Raw genomic sequence first — 9,075 nt, 5'->3', positions numbered from 1 at the left:
TATCAACCCTTAACACTCGAATGGTGACTCAGAAAGAGAGAGTCGCCACTAAAAAAATATTATTAAACATGTTGGTATCTAATCAATTACTAAACATTTAAGTATTGTATCAGGTATATCAATTTTATATTCACACGAAGAAAAAATTAATATAGAATGGAATTATTGTGGGTCACGCGGAAGAAATGTTTAAGGGGGTAGACTCGTTTTTCTAGGACTGCCAGGGTGCGGGATGCGCCTTCTCATTTCTCGGTATGTAATGGGGTTTATCAGTAGTCAAAAGCGCTAGATAAAACATCAATCCATGCCGCGATTGCCCTCAAGTCCTATTTTTACGTTTACGAGGCGTAATTTTCATTATTCAGCAGCATAAAGCTGCGCATTTAGCTATTTTCATAAAGCTGCGACAGCTACAAGCTGTCGAATAATGCAAATTACGTCTTGTATACGTAAAAATAGGACTTTTGAGGACGATTGCGGCCTACATTGATATTTCATCTAACGTTTTTGTGTACTGAAAAACTCCATTTTGCATAATCGAGAAATGGGAAGGCGCGTCCCGCATCCTTGCAATTCTAGAAACGAGTCTTAAAATAGCTGTGAGTGCAAAGAGTCAACAATTTTTATTATGCTTTAAAATTTTTCCTCGAGACGAGTTTTTGCTCTTTTCGTTGAAATAAACCTCGTTTAATTACTATCAGGCTGCGGATTTTAAGAAAGGAGAAAAATTGAAATATGTAATTGAAGAATAACAATTGAATATTATAATATTGAATAGAATAATAATTGAAATAAATGGTAACGTAAAATGTGTATCTGGCGACCACCTTTGGCAATTGATGCAGACAATTTTTTTATTTTGCATAAAGATCCGCAGTGTAATTTTTATGTTTGGTATTTACGAGCGCCCGACATACCAATAGGCAACATTGTTTTTATATGTTGAAGTATGCGGATTTTGAGGGTACATAAATATAAATTATGGCCGACCCGTTATTGTCGAGAGAAACAATTAAAACGTATATTTGCCGTTGCAAACGGTTTAAAACGGTTTAAAACGGTTTATAAAACGGTCGTAAAACTTTCTTTTTATGGAAAGTAATACGTGGGTGCTTTTGTGTCGGAAAGGTTCGCCCTAGGTACATAATTCTAACCGTTTCCGGAGCCTTGCCTTTATTTCTAGAAATATTGAGGGGATTTCTAGAAAATATGCGTAGCTATATCGATGAATGGGGATGCGGTACGGTCACTGGTAGAGGGTTGGCCTTGCTGGCGCAGGCGATAATGGCCGTTGAGGAACAATAGGTTTTACTATGTTTTGCAAAAGAAAGGCCGAAAATGTCGTAAAGTGATGATGGTGGTCGGCGAACCGGTTAATCGGCCCATGGGCTGCTTTTACGATGCGATCCTAGTTTTAATTAAAAAGTACACGCACCGCTTGCCTACCTAACCAGGATAACCTACAAAAAACGCACCGTTATAAAAAATGTCAAAAATTCCTATGATTTTTTTTACGCTACACTTCGCAATTTTACGACCACGTTATTGTGTTGATCTTTATGGGCACAAAGTGCCGACTAAACGGCCGAAAAGCGTGTCTTCGTGAATCCGGAGGTAAATAATGGAAAAAATGAAAGGAAAGGATTCGACGCGTTGATGCAACAATAAACACGGCGCGCTTTTTTTGCTCGTTTCCTGTTGTGATATGGCGGAGTCGCGGCGGTCAGGAAATTTCCGTTCGAGTTTCATGCGACCCGCACCCCGACAGCCCCTGGGAAACAAGGGAACGTATTCCCGTTGGCTGCGAGCGTGTCGTGTAGCGTTTTATCATGAATAACAATGTCCATTAACGTTAACACGGCACCGATCCCGCTTGAAAAATCGGGGATCACGCTTTCATTTCACCGGGCAGATACATCTTCCAGTAGGAAAGAGGTCTTTTAGCCTCGAGGGGGGTAATTAGCCCCTACCCTAATTCGTTTGGATCTCCGAGGGTCGTCTAAACGGCGATGCACGCGAGAAGCTATCCGAGACCTCGCCGTGTCGGGGCGGCCGTAATCACGCCGTTGCGATGAAAAGTAATTGCGATCTCGCCGACCTCTACTGCAACTTTGTACCGGGGGGGATCCCCATGGATCCTAACCCGGAGGAGGATCTATCCTGCTGGCAGGGAAGGTACTGGCGGGAGAACGCCGCGCTAATCATGAATGCAACGTTTGTCCCACAGGTGGCGCCACGTGCACCAACTCTGAGCTGATCGCGATCGCCGGCCCCCATTCAAACGAGCTAATTAACGCTTTTTCTTTCTCTTAGGTTGATCGAGTTGCTTCCCAGACTCCCGGAGAATTCTCAATGACGGGACAAAAACCATGACGTCGATACGCTAAGAGCCGATCAATTAGGTAAACAAGCCTCCCTGATCGCTTGCGTGTTCACGCTTTTTCACCATTATCAAGCGTGCTCCTTCGCGCCCAGGATTAATAAATTAATCGATCGTACAGGATGTAAAAAAAGGTTTGGTCTTAGCTGCCGCAGGCGTATTCTACATCTTCGGGTCGATGAAGATCTGTAAAAAGAAGTTGTCGCAAAATTGTGAACGCAACAGCGATAAAGGCCACATGAATACAGTTCAAGTGACCTCCACTATCGCGATTTTGATTGCTTGGCTTTGATTCATGGCTCGGAATTATTTATGCGTATCCCTACACGAATGTGATATCAATCAAATCAGTGCGCGGCCGGATCGCAAGTCGCAGCTTTCGAAAATTGGCCCCGTCGCGAGTAAATAATTCCGAGCCCTGAATCAAAGCGTAGCAATCAAAATCACGATAGTGGAGGTCGCTCGAACTGTATTCATGTGGCCTTTAACGTTGTAGCGGTGTGTTTTCATTCTCGCCATGACTGTGTTTATATCAACAACTAGCATTTCAATTTGAAATCTCCAACTTCTATGAATAAAATTCATCCTAGAGACAACAAAACTTCTGCATCGATTTCTGTCGAAACGGTTGAGTTTTGACTCATGGTTCCTGTGCCACTTTGTATCCCCATGCTGCGTAGAATACAATGCAATAAAAAATTTTACCTTGAAATTCAAGGTCAAATTTTGCGGCAATTTTTTTTTACAGGTCTTCATCGATCCGAAGATGTAAGTATATACGCCTATGGCAGCCAGATTAGTTTCATTTATTAATCGGAGTATTTATTTCGCGAGCGATACGCTTATCGAACAGATAATGCGTCAGGAAACATTGCAATTAGCGAACGGTGATAAGCTATCGCGGATTACGCGCTTTATGGACTTCATCGATCTTAAGGAAGACACCAGCAAGCTGGCTCGTTGGTCTAGGGGTATGATTCTCGCTTCGGGTGCGAGAGGTCCCGGGTTCAAATCCCGGACGAGCCCGTGGAATTTTCTTTACTTTTTACTTTTTACAAACGCATACTTTCACGCGGTTACAGTCGAAATTTCGACGACTGAATGGAACCTTGATGTAACCTTTCGAGACTTCTCTATGCTGCTCCTAACGGTAACCTTTTTTGACGCGCTGATCCCTCCTCATCCTCATCATCTACTTTTTTACTTTCGTTAGGACAGTTACGACACACGAAATCCTCCTCTTTCTTTTTCTGAATAGTCTCGCTCGATAACGCAGCCTAAAACTCATGCGCGTTAGTGTGTCAGTCGGTGTTAATGCTACTCGGATGATTAATCTGAGAATAATAGCGTTTTCGTTGTGTTGGACACGTTGTTCTCCCGATTGTAACAGTTCATTCGTTGATCTCTCGCTGTACAATCTTCCTCGTAGCTAGAATAGATTTAAACTTGTTTGTGTTTCATAGTTTAATAGAGATTAACACTAAAATTAGCGAGCACTGAAAGCGATTAAAGTGTTTCAGCCGACAAAAATGACAAGGCTCTATATATTTAGATTTCGTGCAATTTTTATTGCAATATGTGCCTGGATAAAGAAATTTATCAAATCATTTTCCATGTAAGCAACATCATAATTTCAGTAATTATAAAATTAAAAATGTAAGACCGGTCATTTGACCGGCAGTGGTAGGTTTAGTGTTAAAAGAATTCTTATTTTGCATAGAGCTGCTAGTGATTACAACAGAATAGAATTTTAATTCGACCTGACAGAAAGATATAACATTTATATTTGCAGTTTCTAATAGTTTGTAGTCTTAAAAATGTAGTCCTCAAATAGTTCGCTAATAAGACGGCAGTAATTAATAAACGAATAAATCATTAGGTCCGTTTAATCAACAAACATTGAGCAATAAGTTCACTGCACTCACGGAGCCGGCGAGACGCAAGACAATGGTAGGACGGTGCTGAAAGTGTAGGCCACACGTAGAGAAAAATAAATTAACGACTTGGCCCTAATTGCACGTTCAAAGTTTTATGGCCGAGCCTGTCGCACACTCGAAGTGTACACGACTACGACCGCGCTACGAGCGGGGCAGAGTCGAGGAGCCTAGAGGGAGGCACTAATTACTTCGGACGTGTTCTCGTCCTCGATAAAAAATCATACCGAAATTGTGCGTTTATTAATTACGTATTACTTAATCACCCAGTCGAAAAAGAAGCGTAAAGAATGGAAGCGAATCATGGTTTCTTTGGTCGGTCTTTCTCTGGTCGACGAAAGAACGAGAACGGGCCGCGTTCCACGGTGTTCCAAAACGCCAGAAAGCTAGTTATAGAACCATTTTTCGAAGTAAATAATTTTGATCATGTGTGGTGATATCGTTAAGTAATAGTTCAAACTACAAGGAACTATAAAATTGTCTATGCAAGACAGCAGAATACCGATACGATTGTGTGCTTGCAGTCGGATCTAATTCATGAATATATTGTATATAAATAATATATATTATAATAATTTTAGGAAGGTTTTTAGTGTTCTTTTAGGGTTTTTAATGCTTGAGCAGCTTTCCGGCATTTTGGAACACTGTACGTCGCATAGTGGTCCGGATCGAAGAAGTTGGTGTCATTTAGCTAAACAGTCAACATTCTCATATCGATTTCTACCAAATTTGTATTGCTCCCTAAATATCAATCAACCTCGAAAATGAAAAAATTAATGAAGTTTACCAAGGATTGTAATTAGGACGAATACTTAAAGGTAGACATTTAGAGATAGTACTTTTCTCCAAGAAAATTGCTTCTCTTCTGCGAGGTGCCCTGATCACACCACTTAATATTTCTTATTTTTTTTCTGTTTACGATGAAGTGCACTCTTCTGTGTTACAAAATTAACATCGACACTAAAAGTTATTGTTCACAATATGTTAAAAATTAATATTCAATGAAATAAAAAAATTGGCCAAATTTTTTACATTTGCCCAGGAATATCTAGAGAACCCTGAAAAGGCTTGTTTTATAACAAATTGGATCATTTTCAGCGATCATCATAGATCATCACGAAAGACAAATTATGATACGTTTATTTTATTAGCTTACTTTTTTATTTGTGGTAATATTGACTAAATATAATGATAGTACTATTTTATTCAGGATTATTTTACACAGGGAAGCATTCTTTTATGTGTTAAAGATTAAGACCAACACTAAAAATTATTGTTCACATCAAGTAAAAAAAGGTTGAAAAACTATATTTGAACAATTCATTTTTTAATAAAGAATATCACACAATGAAAAATTAGTAAAAATTATTGTTTAACAAATGCAAAAAATATTTAATTATCCCTAGGTAAGAATTACTATTTTTTAAATATTTTTGGTGAAAATTTCGTTGCGATATCTCTAATAGTTCAAAAGTTATAACAAAATGACACCAACTTCTTCGATCCGGACCACTGTGCGTCACGTCGTTATCTCCGCCCGCCAGTAGAATGACCTGTCCGCGATTGTGTCGTACATTTTTGGCCAAACGTTCACATTTAGAAGCAATGATGGCCCCTTTTACCGCGCGCTTTATACATCCTGCGTTGTGTAACGCGGGACGTTTTTTCTTCTCGCGCGTCTGCCTGTCAAATGTCGAAATGTTTTCGCCCCGAATTAACTACGATTGTGCGGATTCACGAGGCCCTAAGGTGCACAATAGCGACAGCTTCGAGGTTGTTCTCCGCGAGGCAGGATTGTTTATACAGTAAATAAAACTAGAGGGAACCGTGGATCGTTACAAAACGACAGGTTGCAAAATGTGGACGAACTCTCCATTATGTTGCCATCGATGGCCGTGCTCCCTTATCTCACGCAACGCGCGCGTTTATCGCCGCCGTTGAAAGAGTTGAACGGGAAATAGATTTTTAGATGGCCGTGTTTCTCGTAAAATGCCAATCCCGTCGATTTTATCGCCGCGCGATATTTTACCGGCCGACGAATCGACGGTCATAATGGACCGGCCTTCGTAAAAATCCTTTTCGATCTCTGCGACAGCCACGGCAATAAAACGAGTTTCGGGGACGTCGTACGTTTCTTTCCGTCACTACGCCAGAGAAAGGATTGTGCCGATGAACACACACCGATGGTCGTCAGTCAAAGGGCAGAGCGATACTATTACGTCTGATCACGGCTGGATCAATCTGCTGTTCACAATGAAGTTTCATTTACCAATTTCCTGTGTAATAATCCTCTGATACATTTGATCTTATAGGCCAGGGGTCGGCAAACTACGGCCCGCCGGCCAAATCCGGCCCGCCGCCTGTTTTTAATCAGGCCCGTGAGGTTAATGAACACTAAAAAAATAAATAAAATTACGTAAAATAAAAAACATTTTGAACCGGTTTTTTTCGTTGCTCTATGAGTAGAATTACCTAAATATCTTCGAGCTTGCTACCCGGCCCCCTAGCCTAAAAATTTTACGTTCGGGCCCTTTTCAAAAGAAGTTTGCCGACCCCTGTTATAGGCCAACAATAGAGGAAGTAAGGCAATTTTTATAAATATAAATATATTATACATATTAGGCAGTACTTAATAAATACAAATATCGGTAAACTTGTCGAAACGTCACTTCCTCACGGATTTTGATGAAATTGAAAACAACTTTTTCCTACACAAATAATAGACGGTCCATTTCAGTTTTTTTAGATATTTACAAAAAACTGTTAGTTTGATTATAGCGAATTCGGAGTTACGGAAGTAACGTTTCAACAAGTTTACCTAAATAGATTAGGTTGGCAACTAAATTCACGAGCTTGTAGTTTGTAATCCTTTTATTGTATCATTATAACCTCATTCAGTGACCATTCCTTTTGAACTGTATATCATTGGAAAGCTCTGAATTTTGTGATTAATTTGATATAAAATACTCGTGCTTAAAAAATATATTATAAATGACTTTGAGAAAATGTGGAGGTCGCGAATTTAGTTGCCAACCTAATATTATTCAATTTACAAGATACAATTGAGATACTTTGCATGATTCCCCGATTTATTTCGAAAGCACATGATCAATACGGAAAATTTGAAGGTATAGCTGGTTAAAGGAATCAACATCTGACAAGCGAAACAACGATTTATAGTTGTTGCAACAATAATCAGATTTAATAAATTAAGATTGTAGTTTGAAATTCACATTTGCGTTCGTCTTTCAATTAAGGGAGAGATTCTAGCATCGATGATTGATCGTCGCTGTTAGGAAGACGCACAGTGTCATTTCTCATTTCATTGTGTCCAGTGATTCCTAGAGCTATCTGCACAGGGCTTCTAGGATTCAACAGAAAAATCTATGCACGACCGCATGCTCATTATTACATGTGCGCGGGGAACTACAGGTGCAGGTGCACCTACGTGCGAGGGAGCCGCTTGTGGTCACTCAGTCTCTTCGCGGCCACCTCTTTCAATTACCCGGGTCAGCTCGAGGTCGATGTCGTTTATGCGCTTTTGAAGGCCCGGCAACTGGCGAGCAGATTATGCAGCGATAAAATATTGACGCGTTTACGTTGAACGGGTTTTTTTACCGACGCGAAATCCTCCCTTTATCATGCTGCTGGAAACTGTGGCTCGCAGATTAACGTTCGGCCGCGAACCTCTCTGGAAAGTCGCAGGAAATCTGAAATTGGCATCAGTTAACGAGGTCTATTTTCGTACAATAATGTGGACCAGTCCTCGACCATTTTTAATCACATTTTTAATTTTTCCAAGCACCAATCTTGCAGTACTGTTGATATTTAATCTACCGCAAAAAACCAATCAGCAAACGCACTTACCACGGAAAGATATTTTTCACATTAAACGAGTAATGTTTTTAGGATTTTTGTTCCTTTCTTTTAATTGCAATTTTATACCAATAAATATTTACCTCAATTTAATGAGTTATATGTCATTTTAAAGCTTATTTAATTATGCTTTCGACGTTTAATTTTATTCAAATTATTATTAAATTATTTGGCTTTTATTTCAGGATGTCAAAACGCGATTTTCGCATTACATATTTGTTTGTATGAGTTTAAACTAGGCCGAAGTGCCGCTCAAGCGGTTCGGAATATCAACGAAGTATGGGGCGAAGGTAATAGTTTGAACTCATAGTAAAAAATAATGCGAAAATCGAGTTTTGACATCCTGGAATAAAATACAGGGCGAGTCACCTAACGTTGCCACCTCAAATATCTTTGTTGTTTTCAAAGCCTCAAGAATTGTGTTTTAAGTATGAAGTCTACAAATAATGCAAATAATGGTTAATGCAAAATAATAATGTTCTGTGTCTGTTATATGAACTAGGAGTTACTTAGAAAGTTTATACGTGCATGGGTAATTATAGTCACTGAATTCCTAATGAAAGGGACTACCATTGTAGGTGTTTAAAAAAGGGTGCTTCCATTTAAAAAAATGAAGGTGAACTTGACATCTCTAAAAAAAATCACATAGAAAGATATTTGAGGTGGCAACGTTAGGTGACTCACCCTGTATAATTTAATAAAAATTTGAATAAAGTTAAATATCAAAAGCATAATTAAATAGAGCGTAAAAGAAGCTTTAAAATGACATATAACTCATTAAATTAAGGTAAATATTTATTGCTATAAAATTGCAATTAAAACAAAGGAACAAAAATCCTGCATTTCTTTCTTTACAACCTAATATAATACATTATATTGTATTTC

The 9,075-nt window shown here is 39.1% G+C and overlaps 1 non-coding gene across 1 annotated transcript; it reads left to right on the top strand.

Annotated features, from left to right (window-relative positions):
- The first annotated feature begins 3,334 nt into the window (after window positions 1-3,334).
- Window positions 3,335-3,406, top strand: Trnap-cgg (transfer RNA proline (anticodon CGG)). Its single transcript has one exon. It is a non-coding gene; the product is annotated as a tRNA-Pro (tRNA).
- Window positions 3,407-9,075: the final 5,669 nt, after the last annotated feature.

The sequence above is a fragment of the Lasioglossum baleicum genome, chromosome 6 (genome assembly GCF_051020765.1).
Source record: "Lasioglossum baleicum chromosome 6, iyLasBale1, whole genome shotgun sequence".
NCBI classification, from domain to species: domain Eukaryota; kingdom Metazoa; phylum Arthropoda; class Insecta; order Hymenoptera; family Halictidae; genus Lasioglossum; species Lasioglossum baleicum.
Note: the sequence above shows the minus strand (reverse complement) of the source record. Positions and strands in the feature narration are given on the sequence as shown.